This window comes from Triticum urartu, chromosome 6 (genome assembly GCF_003073215.2).
Source record: "Triticum urartu cultivar G1812 chromosome 6, Tu2.1, whole genome shotgun sequence".
Classification (NCBI taxonomy): Eukaryota; Viridiplantae; Streptophyta; class Magnoliopsida; order Poales; family Poaceae; genus Triticum; species Triticum urartu.
In genome coordinates this window covers 7,115,676-7,139,115 of record NC_053027.1, presented here as the reverse complement: position 1 = coordinate 7,139,115, position 23,440 = coordinate 7,115,676, and the positions used below count along the sequence as shown (strand labels likewise).

At 44.7% G+C, this 23,440-nt stretch overlaps 1 pseudogene; it reads left to right on the top strand.

The window, feature by feature from the left end:
* The first annotated feature begins 3,179 nt into the window (after positions 1-3,179).
* Positions 3,180-23,372, top strand: LOC125516343 (annotated as a pseudogene).
* The last annotated feature ends 68 nt before the right edge of the window (positions 23,373-23,440 follow it).

The following is a 23,440-nucleotide window of genomic DNA, read 5'->3' as shown; positions in this document are numbered from 1 at the left end:
AATGTGCATTCTGTATCAAAATATTGTACAATGTATAGACAAAAAATGCTCAACATGTATTAAAATATTGATCAGCATATATGACAAAAATGTTTAGTATCTATTATAAAAATTGTTCATTGTTTATTACAAGTTTGTTCAATATATATTTTAAAAAATCACATAAGTCATCATGTTTCGGACATTCAGAAAAATGTACATCCCATTTAAAATTATTTTTCATGGGTTTTCAAAATGTCTTGCTCACATTTAATAATGTACAATTGAAATAAAATGTTTGCGTACAGGAAAAAACGTTTCATACCAATAAAGAATGTACTAGGCATTTTCAAGAAAAATTCCAATGATTCAGTAATAAATGTTTGTGACATTTTAAAAAGTATTTATACAATGTAAAACAAATGTCCCCATAGGTTAGCAAACATTTGCTTACATTAAACTAATTACAACATTAAACTAATTACAATGAGTATTGTTAAAAAATGTTACTGTGTATTCAAAAAAGTGTTCATTATTAACAAAAATGTACATCATATATTTGGAAAATGCCCAAAGTGTATCATAAAAATGTTTCACGCATGATCTAAAACTGTACATTGTATATTGAGTGAAAAGAATGCATGTTTGGAAAAAAGGGAAACAATAAAAATCAATAAAGAAATAAAAAAAGAAAAAAACGAAGTAAAGGAAAAAAACTAGAAAGAAACAAAAGAAAACAAAGAAAAATAAAAAATTCAAAGAAAACTGATGAAAAAAAACTAACAAGCTAAAAGACAAAATAAAAACATAGAAAACCAGACCTCGATTAACTTGCAGCACGCAGCGAACGGTGCCTTGCTATTGGCCAGCACTATATGAATTGATAAGGGCGATATATAGCCCAGGCGGTTAAACAGGGGAGCTACTATTGTGCGTTTTCAGCGCTATTTAGCGATACCAAAGCTCAAGCATGCCCTTTCATGGGCCGACAAAATAATGCGAGTAGGGCTCTGCCGCAAAATTGATTGTTCGTTTGGTTCATCGGTCAATAGTTGACTAGTTGAGCGCTCAAACATTGATTTTCGAAAAATACAAAAATAGAAAAAATGTTAACTCAATAATCTTCACGGAATTTGAAAAGAAGTTCACGAATTTGGCAAAAATGATCATCGATTTTGACAAAAGTTCAACGAGTTTGAAAAGCAGTTCATCAATTTTCTAAAGAAAATCAGAAAAGTTTTAGAAAGTACATCAATTAGTGACAACAGAGTATTCACTTACCCGTTCGTGTGACCAATGTGGTTTTGGCATTTTACCGAACATGTGGTAGGTACTGTACACACCTGCAGACTGCTATTCGATTGTCACTCATCCAGGAAATAGTTGGAAACCAGTTGTCTACAAATTTCAAAATTAATAGAGGAATTAAGACCAAGAAAATTGATCATGCTCACATAATACACAGTCATTGCAAGATCGAGGAGACGGCCCCAATGAGGCATGAAGAGGAGAAACACCAAGCATGCAATCATGAGCGCGGACAGTGCGGATACCTCTGGAACGACCCAGCTCATCTATCCGGAGCCAGTAGTGTGGACAGTTCGGACACCAAGCATGCAATCGTGAGGGTATTCGTCATTCCATACCCGGAGCCGACAGCGGACGGTGCGGACGAGAGGAAAGAAGAAATATGCTGCAGTAGAGATGCTAAATCGGAAGGCAGATAACCGTCCTGCTTTCGTCATCTCGCGGCGGCGTCATGAGAGGGGATGGCGGTGTTAAGGAGGAGGATATGGTTGACTGCTAGCTTCTGCGACTTCTCTGCCTCGATTATCGTGGCCTGAGGGCAAGGAACTATGGAGATGATGAGGCGTGGAGATGTAGGTATGGCTACGGAGATTCTTTTTTTTGGCAAGAGTAGTTTTGTATGCTGGTAGGTCACGTAGACTTTGTTAGTGAATCTAATGGCCACGGACGTCTCCTAGCTGATCCTAATCGCCACAGACGTCTCCCAGCTGATCTGATAGATAAATTTTGTTCTTAATCTTTTGTTAGAATTGAATTACTCTTAGACCTAATAACACGGTCCTACGAACTAAAAAAACTCATATCTTTTTTTATTGAAGAGATTATATCAGCTGATCTAAACCGTAATAACTCGGCCCCACCGAGATTAACGGTTCCTAATTACTGATTAACGTGGGAATTTTTAGGGAGTCTGTAATTAGTATAGGTATAGATAGAGGTATAGATAGATAGATAGATATAGATATAGATAGATAGATAGATAGATATAGATAGATATAGATAGATAGATAGATATTAATAGTGTAGATATTTTAGTGTATGTGGATGAAGCACGTGGCTTCTTTTGCTTATGTTTTAATTATGTAATAATAATACTTTTTTTGCAGGTGTATGTAATAATAATACTAATGGAGACGGTTGGGTGCTTTACACTTAAAGTGCTTCCATCTTGAAGATATAGTTTTTGTCTCATTGTTTTGTGCCCACATCACTAGTTCGTGCTTCTAGGGGTGTCTATCATCCGCCGGACCGGACATGCTTCGTGTGATCTTGATCATGAATCATGGGTCCTGTACTTGAAGGATTCCCCGTGTCTTGTCCTCTCATACGGCACCGGTTTGATTGGAGATGCAGCACATTTTCAAAGAAAGGACGGGAGAATACAAACTCACCTTTCAGTATATTTTTGAGGGGGTAAGCGGGGTATGCCAATCCATTTCTTGCAGGCACTTGTCCTGACCATGGTTAATGTAGGTTTTGTATCTCTTAAAAATCTTGGCTGATCACCCGAAAAAAAAATCTTGGCTGATTAATACAAAAAAATTAATAGTGTAGATATTTTAGTGTTTCTGGATGCACCACGTACACTTTTCAGCTTTCGTTTTAATTATGTAATAATAATGATACAAATACAGATGGTTGGGTGCATGCTTTACGTGTTTGACTGTAACGGATGTGCATGCTAGCTAGCATTCATGGTGCTGCTGTATGGTTTTGTCTCTTCATGCTGGTGCTGCTGTAAAGTTTTGTCTCTTCATACTGGTGCTGCTGTAGAGCATACACGTGTCTGTTTATTTGGGCCTCGACTTTCAGTTTCAGCACGCTCTGAATGCTCTACTTTTTCTAGGCGAGAGCACGCTCCTCACTCTCACAACGCTCCTCACTCTCAACGCTCGGCCCTGACGGGCAAGAGTTTGAAGCGCGTGTGACCCGAGCGCGCAGCGACGATGGCGAACGGCGACGAGGACATGGCCACCACGGAATTGATGGGGACAGAGGGGCTGAAGGTCCTTGCTGTGGACGATGATCCCGTCTGCCTCCAGACCTTGACGCAGATGCTTCGGCGCGGCGGCTACGAAGGTACGTCGTCCGGTCCATTAATATTGGATCTCTTGCCTCAGTTTGCTCTTTGTGTTCTGACCGACAGCCGCCTCGGTGCAGTGACGGCCAGCGCCTCGCCTGCAGATGCGCTGAAAGAGGTGGAGAAGAACCCGGATGGGATCGACTTCATCATGACCGTCGCACGGACGCGGGGATGAGGGATGGACGGCTTCGGCCTTGTCAAGCGCGTCGGGAAACGTTACCCTGTCGTCCTTAGTAAGTCCTCACACATGCCACACATATTTTTTTTTTATAAATAAACACATGCCACAAACATATCCATGTTCCAGGTTGTTTGTAGGCATATATATACACATACTGATACTCATAGATGAAATTGTAGATCTGATAGATGTACATGCTGCTTTTCTGCAGTGTTCTCGGGCGACGAGACCATGGAGACAAGGAAAAGGGGATTGCAGGAAGGCGCTTGCTACTTGATGGACAAGCCCCTACGTGACGTGCAGATATACTTCATCTGGCAGCAAGTCGTGCAGTGGAGGTGCAAAGCCGCCGGCGCAGCCATGGAGAACCCTAACCCTCGCCACAGCCAAGGCGTCCATCTGGATGACACGCCAAGGAAGAGAAGGCAAGGACTGAACGATTCCAACAAGGGCAAGGGGGCTTCCGAGGGCGGCCTGCAGCTGGGGACCACAAAGAAGAAAAAGGTCGAGTGGACTACAGAGATGCATGAATTGTTCGTCAATGCGGTGACCCAGCTAAAGACAACAGGAGGTGCGTGAGATACATACGAAATACATGCATGGTCAAATACAGGATAGCAACATGTGGACCATCTTTTCTTTCTCCATGCTTATCTGTTTTGTTGTTAATAAATCCATCATACTACATAGTTTATTCTTAATAATTGGGTGCTCACTACATGTTTTACTAGTTTGGTACTACTAGATAGAGATATGTGGCCAAACTTGCTGACGTATGAGTGATCTCTCTTGGGGTGGGGACTAGGTGATAGGATCACGAGTAGCTCGACAGTGTTCTCTTTTCTGCAACCTGTATATATAAGATAGCTTCTATGCATGTGATGCATATGAGTAGTATGGGATTGCAGGTTGGAATATATTTTGGCTTGGTTGGATGAGGATAATTATTTCATTAGTAGGTGTAGCGTGGTAACTCATTGAATCGATGACATATGTATATTAGGTAGCTCTGTAGACTTAGGTTGTGACACCCCATCATCCCCCCTCCCCCTTCCACTCCCGCCGCATGTGCGCTCTCTTAGCGCTCCTCTTGCTCCCCGGCCCTCACCACATCCCCCAGTCCACTCACATTGGCTTCATCACCCATTCCTGGCCTCCTTGGTTGTCCACGTCTAGTCGTTTGACCAACAACTTGTGCTCACCGGCCCGGTCAGCACCTACCTTATAGGGGTTCGTCCGGGAGCATCTGCTCTCCCTCGTTGGCCAATTTTTTTGACGTCCCGGTTGTGCTCTAGCCCTTTCCCTTCCCCTGCTTTGACTACTGCAACCTCATCTTGGTCATCGGTGCATTGACATTCTGGATTGGCTTACCGCGCATCGATTTTCACGACTAATTGTGTTGGATTTGTCTTCCAAAAAGCTATTGCCACCCCCACGGTGGCAAATTCATTCTCTCCCACGACGATCTACACCATGGTCGTAGCCTCCTCCACTTCCACTCGTCCTTGACCATTGCGCATCCCCTGTTCAAACTGCACTACTGCCATAGGGATTGGGCTCCACTTCCAGGAGTGGGCCGTTTGCGCCTGGGTCTATGGCAGTTGGGCAGTTCCCTGGCAACGGCTGCAATGTTTCTCTGGTTCCCCCTAATGCTTGGGACCACCAACACTTGAGTGTTGTAGCGACTAGGAGAGACAACTACGGTGACCTACCCCATCCTGTCTCATCTACATTAATGTGGTCGCTCCCCTCACATTCCTAGCCCTTGCCCCTAGCCCATGTGATTCATCCACCCCACCACTTGCCACCTCGCCTCCTCATGTGCACCGTATGCTCCTGGGCCAGCCTCGATCAGCATGTTTGTTGCCTCCACTATATAAAATAACCTCTCCCTCACTTACGCATAGATTGCCTTTTCCCATCCCTGACCATCTCCGCTCAAGGGCCTCGCTCCTCTCCCAAAGCCTATCACCAAGCAGGCCTCTCTAGCCTCTAGGGCCACTCCCTCTATCTAAGCCACTGTGTCAAAGATTGTTGAGATCCTATTTTCTACATTTTTCATAGTTGCTCTGGGCACAAGAGGGCGTCCTGCAAGGTTCCAGCCTTCGTGTTTTCCTAAACATGCATGTCTTTCCCATCCCCGAGTCTCCGTACAACCCCGCTCCCAACTTCCCCCGACCTGGATGCTGCTTATTCCTCTCCACTGCCGCACCATGCCATGCCAAGCAAGCTATGCTGGGAGATCACATGGTGCCTGGTTTTGTTGTGGGCCAGGCCATGCTAACGTCGACGCCACCTGGAACGATCCGGCCTTCGGCCTAGTTTTATCTACTAAAGGCTCGAGTTCATCTCGACGCCTTTTTCCTGCCCCACGTCTCGGGTTTGTTTATCCATCACCAACGCATACAGCCCATGCAATGGGCAAGAGAGAGGAGTGTTTTAGAGAATATTGCTACTATGGGCAACGCATCGGCAGCCATGGGCCTCGATGGGCAATTTTAACTTTGTCTGTGACCCTAAAGTGCGGAAAGATGACAACTTCAATGCCCACCGACACCCTCCTCTTCAATGACTACATCAACGCTGCTACTTTATTCGAGCTACCTCTCCTCGACCGGGTCTAGCTTGATGAAATCTTGACCCCCCGCACACGTCAAGATGGATATGTTCCTTGTGAACAACGATGGGTGCTCGATCATGCCGGACTCTGCCGTCACCTGCATCCCCTCTCACGCCTTCGGGCACATCCCTATTGTCATCATCACTACTACGACGGTTCCATGTGCTACCATCTTCTGGTTCAGTGGGCAATGGGTTGGGTACCTTGTTTTCCATGTGGTTGCCACTGCGGTAGCGCCCCTGACCTATAGCCGACCAATGGCTCGGGTTGCATCTAAAGCGTTTCTGGAGTGGGCTTAAGATTTTTCAAAGCAGCTCAAATACCGCAATGTCATTGCCAAGAACTGCCACATCACGACCCTTTTCCACGATCACCTTAAGGAGAAAGATGGTCTCCCTAACCCTAAATTCCTCTTGCACTCTCCCTCGTGAAACACTCCCTTGCCCCCCATGAACACTATTGTATGGAATTTTGGTGGTATAGGAGCAAAATATGCTTTTGCAAACTCGGAGATGGGAACTTCTACTTCTTCCATGCCCGTGCATCAACCCAATTCTTCAACAAGCAGATCGTGTGCCTCAATCTAAATGGGGTTAAGCACCGCGCCCATCGCGAAATGAAATGCACCCTTCATGACTTCTACCAACCGCTCCCGGGCACGAAGATATCGGTTCACGACAACATTAACCACCAACTCCTCATGACGCACACACTCTTCGATGCCTTCCAGGCGGTGTTGCTTGTGTATCCGCTCTCTGCCTCTAAGCTCAAGGCAGTTGTCTTTGGAATGAAGCCTGACACTACTCCAAGCCCTAATGGGTATTGTCCGATTTTCCTCAAGCATGCCTATGGTCACATCTCCCCATCGTACCGCTCTCACAAAACGGTTCTACAAACAGGAGGCTGATTATTCGGCATCAACATATCCTTCATTGCCCTCCTGCTCAAGGTGGACACTCCCACTTCTCTGACAAATATTTGTCGCATCTCATTGCAAAACTGCCCTCCCCCGCCCAAAGATGTTGTCGTGAGTCATGATGTCTCACCAGAAGCCGGACATTCCTTTCCTTGTGCATTTTGAGCAGCCATGCTTTCTCCGTGGGCGATGGATCTTTGAAAATTCCATCGTCACCGTGAAGCTCATGCAATGCTTCCATAAGTACAGTGTGCCGGTGGTGGTGCTCAAGCTTCACTTCAAACAGCATTAGATTCCATGTCTTAGGTGGCAATAGTGGTTTCCCTTCCCCCGGGCGAAAGTGGATTTAGGACCATAACACGTCGAGTCGATCTGTAGTCATCATCAATGGTAGCCCCAGCAATTGCATCACTACCGAAATGGGCTCCGTCAAGGGATCCCTTGTCGCCTACCTCTTCATCCTAGTTGTGTATGTTCTCCAGTTCCTCATCCTCACCATTGGTGCCAACAATGTCCACCAAACACCCCCTCGTCCCCTTATTGTCGTTCCCAGTGCTGCTATATTTGGATGACATCTTCGCGGCAATCACTGGCCTCACCCTCAACTTTTCCAAGTGCACGTTCATTCCTCTCAATGTCGCATCAGAGATTGCCGAAAAACTGGACTCGGTGTTTGGTTGTCTGGTATCCAGCTTCCCGCCAACAGTACTTGGGCCTCCGCTCTCCATCCACGAGCTCATATCATCGACCTCATCCCTCCCATTTCACTTGTACACAAATGGCTCACTAGGTTGTGTGGCACACCGCTTTCCTCAGCTGGCAAGGGTAATTTTGTCGAAGCCATCCTCATTACCCTACCTACATACACCATGGGTCTCTATAGCTTGTTGAAGGCACACATGCCGCCTCTATGAAGAGATAGCAATCAATTTTCTAGGACCATGACATCAGTGTACCTAGTGCCAAGTGCAGTATCGTCTGGATGGAGACCAACAAGCCGTGGAAACGTGAAGCACATGGCTTTCTGGTGGGGTGAAGAGACTTTGGACTCTCGTTTCCCTGTTCTCTACACGCACTTCATTGGCCCCAAGGCATGCATTGCGACTATCCTTTTGTGCATTGAAGACCACCGACTAACTAGTCTCTCTGCGTTCATGCACACCGAGATTAGCAACCTGTGTGATGAGTTGGGGAAGATATCACTCTCATCTAAGGTGTCGAACCATCACATCATGCACCCCTCCGATGCCTCGTTCATGGCACATATGGTGTATTAATTAAGCATGGTGATGCATGTTGTGGACACCATCGCCGCCCATGACCTAGCATAGCTATGTCGCCGTAAATGTAAATTCTTCCTTTGGTTCTTCCATCATCGGCAACTATCCATCTCCACCACCGCCACAACATTTGCACCATAGCATATGTCTTCTGTTGTGGTGAAGAAACCCTGAAGCACCTGCTTCAGGCATGCATCCACGCCCATGTCATTTGGGCACTGAATGTGCCTATTGCCACCACGCTGGAGGTGGTGTGCCTTATCAGCACCCTCAACCTCACGGATCACCCTCGCCTATACCCCACAGTTTGCCTTGCCATCCTTAGGAACATTTGGGAGAGCCAGAATGCCTAGATGTTCGCAACCAGCATGCTCCCTTTTTCTATTGTTATGGGAAAAATTGACATTAATGTCCTATTGTGTCTGTGGTGACGCTCATTTATGATCTATTAATCGATCTTAGAATTTTGGGTGCTAGGCTACGAAGGTACGTCGTCCGGTCCATTAATATTGGATCTCTTGCCTCAGTTTGCTCTTTGTGTTCTGACCGACAGCCGCCTCGGTGCAGTGACGGCCAGCGCCTCGCCTGCAGATGCGCTGAAAGAGGTGGAGAAGAACCCGGATGGGATCGACTTCATCATGACCGTCGCACGGACGCGGGGACGAGGGATTGACGGCTTCGGCCTTGTCAAGCGCGTCGGGAAACGTTACCCTGTCGTCCTTAGTAAGTCCTCACACATGCCACACATATTTTTTTTTATAAATAAACACATGCCACAAACATATCCATGTTCCAGGTTGTTTGTAGGCATATATATACACATACTGATACTCATAGATGAAATTGTAGATCTGATAGATGTACATGCTGCTTTTCTGCAGTGTTCTCGGGCGACGAGACCATGGAGACAAGGGAAAGGGATTGCAGGAAGGCGCTTGCTACTTGATGGACAAGCCCCTACGTGACATGCAGATATACTTCATCTGGCAGCAAGTCGTGCGGTGGAGGCGCAAAGCCGCCGGCGCAGCCACGGAGAACCCTAACCCTCGCCACAGCCAAGGCGTCCATCTGGATGACACGCCAAGGAAGAGAGGGCAAGGACTGAACGATTCCAACAAGGGCAAGGGGGCTTCCGAAGGCGGCCTGCAGCTGGGGACCACAAAGAAGAAAAAGGTCGAGTGGACTACAGAGATGCATGAATTGTTTGTCAATGCGGTCAGCCAGCTAAAGACAACAGGAGGTGCGTGAGATACATACGAAATGCATGCATGGTCAATACAGGATAGCAACATGTGGACCATCTTTTCTTTCTCCATGCTTATCTGTTTTGTTGTTAATAAATGCATCATACTACATAGTTTATTCTTAATAATTGGGTGCTCACTACGTGTTCTACTACTGTGGTACTACTAGATAGACATATATGGCCAAACTTGCTGACATATGAGTGATCTCTCTTGGGGTGGGGACCAGGTGATAGGGTCACGAGTAGCTCGAGAGTGTTCTCTTTTCTGCAAGCTGTATATATAAGATAGCTTCTATGCATGTGATGCATATGAGTAGTATGGGATTGTAGGTTCGAATATATTTTGGCTTGGTTGGATGAGAATAATTATTTCATTAGTAGGTGTAGCGTGGTAACTCATTGAATCGATGACATATGTATATTGGAGGAGTGGATGGTTATGTTTAGGTAGCTCTGTAGACTTGGGTTGTGACACCCCGTCATCCCCCTCCCCCTTCCACTCCCGCCGCATGTGCGTTCTCTCGGTGCTCCCCTTGCTCCCCGGGCCCTCACCACATCCCCCAGTCCACTCACATTGGCTTCACCACCCATTCCTGGCCTCCTTGGTTGTCCACGTCTAGTCATTTGACCAGCAACTTGAGCTCACCGTCCCGGTCAGCACCTACCATCTAGGGGTTCGTCCGGGAGCATCTACTCTCCCTCGATGGCCAATTTGTTTTGACATCCCGGTTGTGCTCTAGCCCTTTCCCTTCCCCTGCTTTGACTACCGCAACCTCGTCTTGGTCATCGGTGCATTGACATTCTGGATTGGCTTACCTCGCATCGATTTTCATGACTACTTGTGTTGGATTTGTCTTCCAAAAAGCTATTGCCAGCCCCACGGTGGCCAATTCATTATCTCCCATAATGATCTACACCATGGTCGTAGCCTCCTCCACTTCCACTCGTCCTTGACCATTGCGCATCCCCTGTTCAAACTGCACTACTGCCATAGGGATTGGGCTCCACTTCCAGGAGTGGGCCGTTTGCTCCTGGGTCTATGGCAGTTGGGCAGTTCCTTGGCAACGGCTGCAGTGTTGCTCTGGTTCCCCCTGCTGCCTGGGACCACCAACACTTGAGTGTTGTAGCGACTAGGAGAGACAACTACCGTGACCTACCCCATCTTGTCTCATCTACATTAATGTGGTCGCTCCCCCTCACATTCCTAGCCCCTGCCCCTAGCCCATGTGATTCATCCACCCCACCACTTGACACCTCGCCTCCTCATGTGCACCGCATGCTCCAGCCTCGGTTAGCATGTTTGTTGCCTCCACTATATAAAAGAACATCTCCCTCACTTACGCATAGATTGCCTCTTCCCAGCCCTAACCATCTCCGCTAAAGGGCCTCGCTCCTCTCCCAAAGCATATCACCAAGCGGAGCTCTCTAGCCCCTAGGGCCACTCCCTCTACTTAAGCCACCGTGTCAAAGATTGCCGAGATCCCATTTTCTACATTCGTCATAGTTGCTCTGGGCAGAGGAGGGCGTCCTGCAAGGTTCCGGCCTTCGTGTTTTCCTAAACATGCATGTCTTTCCCATCCCCGAGTCTCCGTACAACCCCCGCTCCCAACCTCCCCCGACCTGGATGGTGCTACTTCCTCTCCACTACCGCACCACGCCATGCCAAGCGAGCTATGCTGGGAGATCACATGGTGCCTGGTTTTGTTGTGGTCCAGGCCATGCTAGCGTCGACGCCACCTGGAACGATCCGGCCTTCGGCCTAGTTTTTTCAACTAAAGGCCTGGGTTCATCTCGACGCCTTTTTCCTGCCCCACATCTAGGGTTTGTTTCTCCATCACCAACTCATACGGCCCATGCAATGGGCAAGAGAGAGAGGAGTGTTTTTAGAGAATATTGCTGCTATGGGCAACACATCGGCAGCTGTGGGCCTCGGTGGGCAATTTTAACTTTGTTTGTGACGCTGAAGTGCGGAAAGATTGTCGGCGTTCTGGGAATGGGGGTCCCCAGACTTGCCTGCCTGCGGCCCATGGCGTGGCTGTGCTGGCAGGTCTGGACGGCCCATCATCATCAACAAGGCATTCAAGACCCTCACGAGGGGCTAAGCCTCGCGAGACGGACGTCCCAAGACCTCCTTAGCAGCGGCCTCACCAGGCTGCCTCGTGAGGAGCGGAGATATCAAGGCGGGGCGAACCTCGCGAGGCTCTCGTGGCGTGAGCCATGACGATCGACACCAGGCGGGCGCCAGCGCGCAGTGTCCTTGTTTCCTCTTTGGTGCTAAGGAGGCAAGCGTAGGTGCGGAGTACCGAGGCATCAGGCAAAAGGTTTCCATATCGGTGCAACAAGACCAAGACCAGAAGGACGGCAGGATGGAGGTCACCATGGAGCCCAGCACGGCGTCACCACCAGAGCCTTTGGCAGGCGAAGACCACCTTTTGTCAGGACAGCTTGTACTAGTTGTCCCCTTTCAAATTGGCCGCCGTTGTTGGCTCCCTTCCCGCTCAATATTTGGGGAGAGGACCATGGCCTATATAAGTTGGACTAGCCACCACCTAGAGAGAGGGATCGAAGGGAGAGAGAGAGAGATCAAAGGAGATAGGATCTGATAAAAGGCCAACCCTTGGCACACCAAGCACAAGAACACCTCAACCTTAGGAGGCTGTTCTTCCCCTTGTTTGGTTCATCATCAGCCCAAGAGGTGATCCACCACCACCGCACTGGAGTAGGGCATTACACATTGTTGAGGAAATCGTTAACTGGTAGCTGCTCGATTGGCTGGCGAGTAGGGGATTAATCGGTGAATCGGCAAGTTAATCGGCCATTTAATCAATTAATCGGGCGATTTTTCAGTTTATCGGCTACTCGGTGACCCTACGAGTAGGGATTAATCGGCAAGTTAACTGGTTAATCGGATGAATTCTTGAACAGGGGTATTACACCACATCGGTGGCCCGAACCAGTATAAACCTTGTGTCTTTGTGTTGCGAGTGCGTCAAGTTCGTCCGCGAGACCTTAGCGAGCTAGGGCGTAGATCGGTAGGAGGGAAAGAACTTCGCGCGCACCCCAGAGTTCGAACCTCAAGGGTTTGCTGAAACCCGTGATCCGACAAAGAAGACAACTTCAATGCCCACCAACGCCCTCCTCTTCAATGACTACATCGACGCTGCTACTTTATTCGAGCTACCTCTCCTCGACCGTGTCTAGCTTGATGAAATCTTGACCCCCCCCCCCGCACACGTCAAGATGGATACGTTCCTTGTGAACAACGATGGGTGCTCGATCATGCCGGACTCTGTAGTCACCTGCATCCCCTCTCACGCCTTCGGGCACATCCCTATCGTCATCATCACTACTACGACGGTTCCATGTGCTACCATCTTCTGGTTCAGTGGGAAATGGGTTGGGTACCTTGTTTTCCATGTGGTTGCCACTTCGGTAGCGCCCCTGACCTATAGCCGACCCATTGTCTCGGGTTGCATCTGAAGCGGATCTAGAGTGGGCTTAAGATTTTTCAAAGAAGCTCAAATACCGCAATGTCATCGTCAAGAACTGTACATCACAACCCTTTTCCATGATCACCTAAAGGAGAAAGATGGTCTCCCTAACCCTAAATTCCTCTTGCACTCTCCCTTGTGAAACACTCCCTTGCCCCCCATGAACACTGTTGTGTGGAATTTTGGTGGTATAGGAGCAAAATATGCTTTTGCAAACTCGGAGATCGGACTTCAACTTCTTCCATGGCCGTGTGTCAACCCAATTCTGCAACAAGTAGATCGCATGCCTCAATCTTAATGGGGTTAAGCACCGCGCCCATCGCGAAACGAAATGCACGACTTCTACCATCCGCTCCCAGGCACGAAGATATCGGTTCACGGCAACATTAACCTCCAACTCCTCATGACACACACACTCTTGAATGCCTTCCAGGCGGTGTTGCTTGTGTATCCGCTCTCTGCATCTGAGCTCAAGGCAGTTGTCTTTGGAATGAAGCCTGACACTACTCCAAGCCCTAATGGGTATTGTCCGATTTTCCTCAAGCATGCCTATGGTCACTTCTCCTCAATCGTACTGCTCTCACAAAATTGTTCTACAAACAGGAGGCTGATTATCCAACATCAACATATCCTTCATTGCCCTCCTGCTCAAGGTGGACACTCCCACTTCTCTGACAAATATTTGTCGCATCTCATTGCAAAACTGCCCTCCCCCATCCAAAGATGTTGTCCTGAGTCATGATGTCTCACAAAAAGCCGTACATTCCTTTCCTTGTGCATTTTGAGCAGCCATGCTTTCTCCATGGGCGATGGATCTTTGAAAATTCCATCGTCCCCGTGAAGCTCGTGCAATGCTTCAGTAAGTACAGTGTGCCGGCGGTGGTGCTCAAGCTTCACTTCAAGCAGCATTAGATTCCACGTCTTAGGTGGCAATAGTGGTTTCCCTTCCCTCGCGCGAAAGTGGATTTAGGACCACAACACGTCAAGTCGGTCTGTAGTCATCATCAATGGTATCCCCAACAATTGCATCACTACCGAAATGGGCTCCATTAAGGGATCCCTTGTCCCCTACCTCTTCATCCTAGTTGTGTATGTTCTCCAGTTCCTCGTCCTCACCATTGGTGCCAACGATGTCCACCAAACACCCCCTCGTCCCCTTATTGTCGTGCCCAGTGCCGCTATATTTGGATGACATCTTCGCGACAATCGCCGGCCTCACCCTCAACTTTTCCAAGTGCACGTTCATTCCTCTCAATGTCGCATTAGAGATTGCCGAAAAACTGGACTCGGTGTTTGGTTGTCTGGTGTCCAGCTTCCCGCAATAGTACTTGGGCCTCCGCTCTCCATCCACAAGCCCATATCATCGACCTCATCCCTCCCATTTCACTTGTACACAAAGGACTCACTAGGTTGTGTGGCACACCGCTTTCCTCAGCTAGCAAGGGTAATTTTGTCGAAGCCATCCTCACTGCCCTACCTACCTACACCATGGGTCTCTATAGCTTATTGAAGCGCATGCCGCCTCTGTGAAGAGATAGCAATCGATTTTCTAGGACCATGTCACCAGTGTACCTAGTGCCAAGTGCAATATCGTCTGGATGGAGATCAACAAGCCGTGGTGACATGAAGCGCATTGCTTTCTGGTGGGGTGAAGAGACTTGAGTCTTGCTTCCCCGTTCTCTACACGCACTTCATCGGCCCCAAAGCATGCATTGCGTCTATCCTTTTGTGCATTGAAGACCACCGACTAACTAGTCTCTCTGCGGTCATGCACACCGAGATTGGCAACCTGTGTGATGAGTTGGGGAAGATATCACTCTCATCTAAGGTGTTGAACCATCGCATCATGCACCTCTCCGATGCCTCATTCATGGCACATATGGTGTATTAATTAAGCATGGCGATGCATGTTGTGGACACCATCGCCCCCCATGATCTAGCATAGCTACACCCCTATAAATGTAAATTATTCCTTTGGTTCTTCCATCATCAGCAACTACCCATCTCCACCACCGCCATAACATTTGCACTGTAGCATATGTCTTTTGTTGTGGTGAAGAAACCTTGAAGCACCATGCTGGAGGTGGTGTGCCTTATCAGCACCCTCGACCTCACGGATCACCCTCGCCTATACCCCATAGTCTGCCTTGCCATCCTCAGGAACATTTTGGAGATCTAGAATGCCTAGATGTTCGCAACCAGCATGCTCCCTTTTTCTATTATTATGGGAAAAATTGACATTAATGTCCTATTTTGTCTGTGGTGACACTCACTTATGATCTATTAATCGATCTTAGAATTTTGGGTGCTGGGCTTCGCTGCCTTGCCCTGGTGCACCTTTCATTTCCTTGGTTGTTGCCTGCTTGTCAATGGCCTAAAACTGTGTACCTCTGATATTCTGCCATGATTACGGCTAATGAAAATGTTCATTTGGGCTTTCCCCCTAGTGACCTTTCGAATAATAATCATATCGAATATCTTCTGTTAGGTTAAAAATTCAATTATTTATATGAACTACTCTAATTCTCAAACAAGGCATGTCTAATTATATATGTTAGTCATCTCTTCTTGCAAGCCACAAGAGACTAGTTTTTCAAGACAATCACAAGGTAGAAAGGATTCCAATCTTAATATATTACTTCAAAGGCATTACAACACCAGACCCTTGACATCTCCTTCAGGAGGTCACTGGTCAGGATACATATGTTGTGACCTTACAATTCAGTGCTCTTTTATGGTGCCCTATAATTAATATATGCCATTCAACCATGGAGATCAAACTTCCCAATGTGATGTATATTGGTGGAATAGTTGGGTTAGAAGTAGAGACAACACTGCTCATTCGTGGCAAGCAGTATATGTAATTTGAGCACAGTTTGGGAATATCCTAGTTTTTGGCCCGCTAGCTGATCGAGGTGACACACCCATTCTACTTCTTCTTAGGTTTTGATAGCGGGTTGCCTCTTTTCCGTAGATGAGGAGCTCATCGTCGTCAAGGAGCAGGCTATACAGAAAGTATCTCATCTCACAATAACACATGGAGACGACGTACATGACATGTGCCAAGGGAGTCATGACCGCCATGATGTGGTTCAGAGTGCTTTCACCACTCTTGGTGCCCAATGGCCTGTTTGGTGGTGACTTCAGTGGAGCTGCTAAGTGGCTGCTGCAAAGGACCTGCTACAACTGCATCAACATAACAAGCGACAAGCCGAACGACGATATCTATGATCGTAAGTTTGATTCATCCATTGGCTTGTTAATAAGCATATGATCAAATTTCTGGAGAATTATACATTGGAAATTCTCCTTTGTAGATTGGCTATGTTCAATTCAAATTCAAAATTTTAGTTGTATATTAATGCATGCTTGAAATTCAGCGATGGCTTGGTAGTTGTGGCAGCTGTCACCTGGAAGAAATTTTTATTGCCACATATTTTCTACGTTGCAATAATACAGCTAGGGCTTAGATAATTGAACCCCTGATCAATAACAAGGTCATGAACTTGCAAACGGTTGCGAGGTCATGGATGTGCCAGCCTATGACATTGACTAGATCACAGACGTGCAACATTGAGGGGGGGGGGGCTAGATGCTAGACGAGCACAGTGGGAGCTAAATGAATAGAGCAAACCAGCATGAAGAGGATGAAAAGAGGAGATTGAGGTTTTGTCCATGTATGTACAATATAGGATGAAATATTTCCCATTAGGCCCTTACAAACAAAGAAATTTGTTTTCTATGAAAAATAGGGAAGTTCTATATTGCCCTAATAAATCAATGATGGGATTAGATGTATATCGCTCTATTCCTAGCAGTAGGGGTATGGTAAAAAAATCTCATAATAAAATCATGCAGATGTTACAACTTTACATATGGATAAAATTAAGGAGGGCCGAGATTGTCCATGACAAATCATTTCCTAGACGATGAGCACGGCAGCCACCACCACATGAACAATCACATGTGGTGCAGGGAGGTGCTTTGTATGTATCATCGAAGATCGAAGATCAAAGATGATGCAAGAGACCACACCTAGAACAAGAAACTCATCACAATGCAATGAATATCGCCGTTGGATAGACTTGATCTTGCACAAAAGCACAAAGATGTTCTTGAAGGTAATATAGGAACAATAAATTTGAACACGATCACACCGTGCGGCAGTGCCTCTCGACTCCAATATTACGAGATCAGTGAGCACAGAGACCAATGTCAATGCTTGGTGTTGGGATTCCTTCCACTCAGACCCATGCCCAATAGTATCATGAGTAGAACAAGTTCATGTGTCAGCAGCAATGAACCATGCCATGGTGGAACCTGGGAAAGAGTTAGCTCCATTAGCACATCTAAAAGGCGGTTATTGATTCTATGGTGATACCGTTGAGTTTGGCTCACACACATAAGGAGTATATGAAGGGACATGGGAAATTCTATATAGTGGCAGACGTGTTCAGTTTGACTCTCTATACTTTTGTTGGGCGACTATTAGTTTGTTAACAGTTCACATGAGTTTTCTTACCACCTTTTGGTGGTGCCACGAGGTACCAACTTTCAATAGCTAATACAAATATGTCTTCAAGATCTGTCTTGTATTCATAGATGTACCATTGTTATGAATACTCCTCCCAAAGTCTTGTAGCCCATATGATTCTACTTTTAGACCATTTCTATACACATAATTTAGTTTCAAAGGATTCAATATATTTATTCAGCATGGATCCATCATTTCAAAATACACATAGTATTCTACCATATTTTGGATGGTACGATAAGGTACCAGATGTCTAGTACATACTCACCTAAAATAGATATCTCTTAAGGATACACCTTCAGTTGGAGTACACTACTATCATATATGAACTTTCACCCTTAATCTAGTTTCCCATACATCCACACTCAGAGGCCCATTCTACCAACACAAGAAGCTCCCTCCAAAAGTATTCGACGTGTTACAATCAGCATGGCCCAAAATGGTTCATGCAGGGGAGTCAACAGGTGTCAGTACATCGAGGAAAGCTTGTAGCTCATTATGTCATACATGTTTAGGTTCATATATCTTAAGATATTACTAGTGTGTGATGGTTAATTACTCATGTTCCGTAGCTTCTAAAAGTTACTATGATCTTGTACTCACCTAAGTCAACATTGGCTTGATCTCCTCAGGGCAAGCCTACACAACATCCCACTCTTGTCCTAGTATGTTCATTGCAATGGAATTTAATAATCCAATATCTATCATTTGGCTTTATCATGGAAAACTTTTCGCATGAATGCACTTTCATTATACTACTAATCAAGTACATTCAGAAATAGTAGTATAACTTATTGCAACTCCACCATCAATTGGAATATCAAAAAATTGCTAAAAAATTTCTCTATCTATCACATTTCATCTACATTCCCATGGTCAAACTATGAATAAATAGACAATTTGGCTTCACTAAAAACATTCACTCACTAGCTTCGACAAGGAGGCTCACACATGGGAGACGATGACCAAGTTACATCAAATAAAAGACTAAAATGTGCGAGTATACAATCCAATGGTCTTCAAATATCATTATGTCCCTAATGTTGCCAAGGCTATGCTAGATCGGTAACTTATGGAAGTGTCTACCACCTACAACAATTGCAATGACACACTTGGGGTAAGCTGGGGGTAGTTGACTTGATTATCCTGGCTTTCCTCATTGACAAGTCTCTATCAAACCTCTACTATCTGCCCCCCACCTTGCCAAGGCAATCACTATGTAATGAATATGAACTTCCTACCATATTTGGGTGGTACAATGAGGTGCTAATAATATAGCTAGAACATATCAATAAGAATATACACCTCTTACCGTTATCCCATTATCATACATTCCTATGTCGAAACTTTGAGTAAACATACAAATAGATTAACCTACCCTACTTGAATAATACATAAGGTTTTTTCTTATGTTTGTTTATTCCATCATCCCAGTCCACCCCCTTTTCCAGTTTTGACAATTTTTCTCACCTACTTTCCTTGAGATGTCTCAAATGTCCACGCCTTACAAGCTTACCAAGTAAAATAATGTTTTCTACGGTAAGTCAATATGTAGTGACATAATTGCCATTCATAGTTTTTTTGTGCATGGACATCAACAATAAAATGACATATAGATCATGGAGAATACATACAAAATAATTCTGCAACATTGTGAGACACGGCCTTATTGTATATTACTTAGTGAAATTTAAAAGTTTAACACATTGGTCTCAATAGGTATGTATCATGCATGAGAAAAATGGAGCTCAGTATGTGAAATAAAGTCCTAGAACACTAAATGTGGTTACCCATGTTACCACAATTATGCTAGTCTGACAACTTTTAAAGCATCTACGACCTCTTCATCACCTATATCGACAATACAAGTGACACGCTTCGAGTGAGAAAAGGAAGCTTCCTTAGTTGCACCACTTTGTTCATTGACAACCCATTGAGGCTTCATAATATTTCATCCAACTTTTCCACAAAGTGTTGGTTAGAGTAAGCTCAGTTATATATTATTTGTATGTGGTACCATGCGTTATCAATAATATACTATTATTCACAAGAAATGGATGTCTTGTTAAGATCTTCTATTTATAAGAATGTATACATAGATGATCTGAACTTTTCCCTTATATCATTTTACCCCTATGTTCCTGCATTTGGGACATGTCAAATCTCATGAGGAGGTTTTTCTAAAAGTACTCAACTTGTTGGCTTCTGCATGCTCCAACAGTTTGTGCATGAGAGGTGGCAGATAGCATTACATCGAATAAAGGCAGGGGCACGTGATATCATATCATGGTTCACTTATATTGGGAAGTCATCTATGTTCTAGTTTACATGCCATTCTAGACCTTCTTAAAGTGCCAATCCTTGCCTAAGTCAACAATTCGAGTGATACCCTTGATGTGAGCCAAGGCAGCTACCCTATATATAATACTTTCTTCATTTCCATGGGAGCGGAGTCTCCAGTGTCTATCCTCCATGTCTGCCATAGAGAACGTTTACATACAAACACTCAAAATTCTACCATGTTTTGGTTAAAACATGACGCACCATTAGTTCAATGCAATCTCTTCTAAAATAGATACCGCTTGAAGATGTACCGATGGTGAGAATTGAGCAAGAATTGTTATGAACTTTTTCCTTTGTTCATGACAACCATGATTCGACCTTTGAACTACGTCTAATATCGCAAGTAGATTCATCTAGCAAGAACTATGCATTGGTTTCGACAAATCCTAAAGGTTCCCATATGCGATACTTTAGGAGGCACGCCGTTGAACCATGGGTTATGGAGATCGTGTGATGGTATGTAGGCCTCAAAAAGCCTCTCGTGTTTCCTATGCCAGTTCAGTTGCTCATAAAAAGTTTCTACGTCCTCTTCCTCGCCTAGGTCGACAATGGCAATGAATCCCCATGGGTGAGCTTGGGAAATTGCCCTAGTTTTCCTACTTTTTTCATTGAAAAGGGAGTCGAGATTGCAATATCTATCCTCTGATTTCTAGATACTGAGGAATGAGTGGCGAACACATAATTTATACCATATTTGAGTACCAAGACTAGAATGGTTGAAAGCCCTCTCACCCAAAAATAGATACATCTTTAAGATCAACCATTTTTAAATATAAGTAGGGTTGTAAGACACCAATTTCTTCAGTCTTGTTACCATATGTGTTCGTCCTTCTAGACCACACCTAAACACATATGTGGCTCCGTTTAAAATGATTTGACAGGCTGGCGTCAGCCATCCAGGCAAATTGCATTTGAGAGGTGCCATCCCCAAATATGGAAAATCATTGATTGTAGCACTACAAATTACATGTTGGTTCACGTGGGGGTAGTGGACGCACAATGGAGTTAGCAAAAATGTTGTAATTGTGTGTGTTTGATAGAGATTTAGAGCGGATAACTTCGTTTGGGGTTTATGCTTGCAAATGGATTTTGCACATAGCTATTGTAAGGGAGGAGAGAGGGGGGGGGAGAGATGGAGGGAAAGGGGTAGATAGAGAGAGAATGTCCAAAAACATTGTAGCTAATTAGCTATACATTTGTATCACAAACACACCTAGGCAATTCAGTTTACTCAAATACAAAATAAGTCTAGTTCATGTAGAACATTTTGACCCTTTAATTACCCCCCGTGTATACGCAAGCTAAATTATCACATATTTGACAGGATTTATTCATTTTTTTAACAAAAAGGTTTTCTTTTTTCCCCATGTATAACTTATCATTTGCAAGTCCATTAATGCATAACAAATTCATTGCTTCTATATCTTTGTCATTTTTGAAGCCTGTATTTGGACAAATATAGATAAATATGATAACACATAACATGCATATGTACCTCTCTGTATCACATTATAAACGAAATGATATGGTGATTTTATGAACGCTTGTATGTTGCTGAAAGATTTCAGTTATCCCTGTCCTATTGCAAATTTTAATATTTTAATTTTATTATAAAAAATTGAGGTATAGCGCGCTAAATGAGCTAAATAGTGCTAAATGGCTTAGCGTGATGCCCCACCAAATGATATAGTGTCGTTATAGCGTTGAGAAAGCGTGCTATTTAAAACAATGACCCCTTCACTTATGTAATACTCGTTGCATGCTTTATTTGAATTAGTTGCCCAACTCTGATCATTTATATGCTTTCTTATTACAATTGGTATGTATAGTCAAGGGAATTTTTAGGGCAAACTTAGTATGATAGACCTGAAATAAATAAAGCGCATTTTTTGTGATTTTTCTATCTTTCTAAGCTCTAGCCACTTATATTTTTTCCTTTTCTAATACAGATGACACGCCAAACAATATAAGAGAATTTTTGGAGATTGACGGTATATATGTAACTACAGCTCAAGTCAGTAGCCATCTACAGGTAAGATTTAGACTACCTAGTTGATGTTTCTTTAATCTGAAACCAACCAGCAGATCAAATTTATATGATCATGACATAAATTTTCAGAAATGGTACCCTAGTAATCAAGCACCCATTTATTGATGTTTTTACAATATTTGAAATTTCAGAAATACAGAAGCGACTGTCGTAAGGGTGGGCTATCAACCATGCCAAGCTCTAGGCCACCACATTCTAATAATACTTCCAAGAACTATTCGGAATCTCAAGAAAGTGAGGGAAGCTACAGATTCCATATGAGGTCCCAAGGAGCAAGAGATATTAACCAAGCCAGTTGGCTAAGCGGTGGTGCATCACAAGTTGACTATGGCATTCTTGGAAATGGGAACCACTCAACTAATCTTGGTGCAGGTGCTACTTATGGTCATGGTTATCATCATGCTAATGGCATTGGCGACATAAATGGTGATGATCATCATTATGCTACTCTCAGTGCTAATGATTATGATCATCATTATGGTAAAGGCAATAATTAATCTTATGGTTATCCTCACGGTAATTCTAGTGATAATAATTATGGTAATGGTAATGAGGGTAGTGGTGGAGTTATAGCAAGTGGAAGCATGGTAAGTGCATCATTGTCGTCCAACCTAGCACCAGCAGTACAACATGGAATGCGTGGAGATGCTTCTGCTGGTCAGACCAGTGCAGTGCAGCCTCAAAACCTTGATAGTGTTTTTCTTAACTGGGGCAACACTAGTTCTGAAACAGCCGGCACATCAGGTGGAGGTGGTGTAGTGACAGACGGGATGATTCGTGGGCTAACTATGGAGGAAATAGAAAACCTTATGAAGCACATGTACGTACTATTCTCTATATTTGCATGCATGGGTGTCTTCGTTTCATTGTCCCTTTCAAAATTTCATCATTTTTCCTGTACCATTGCACCCCATTCCATCACAAAAATATTTTGTACAGAGCCTTTTTACGGTACATTTTACTACTAGGGGGAGCAGCATTAGCCCCATCTTACCGTTTAGTTTCAAAGGGGGTAACATAAAGACCATTCACATCCATGTTCTTTTAATTCGGGATGCATTTTCACCCGAAACTGTTGGACTAATTGCTTCACAAGGGCCAATGTCTATCAGCCACCCTCACGATCACTGTTAGCTCCCTCTGCCACCTGATCTCATCATCCTTGCTGCCACCGTGCACCGTCGCTGTGATGTCTCTCTCGGCTCCCTTCACCTCCGTTCGTGTGTGTCTTTCCTTGGCAAGAGCATTGCTGCAATTTTTTTACTAACACATGTACCATGTGTGTGCGTCTATGTAACATTTTAACATTATTTTGTTTCATCTGAACAACTATGCAGGTAGTCAATTGGATTAATGGGTTTTCAAATCACAAAAATGTAAGTTCTTGATTTCTTTGTGTTAATATAAAA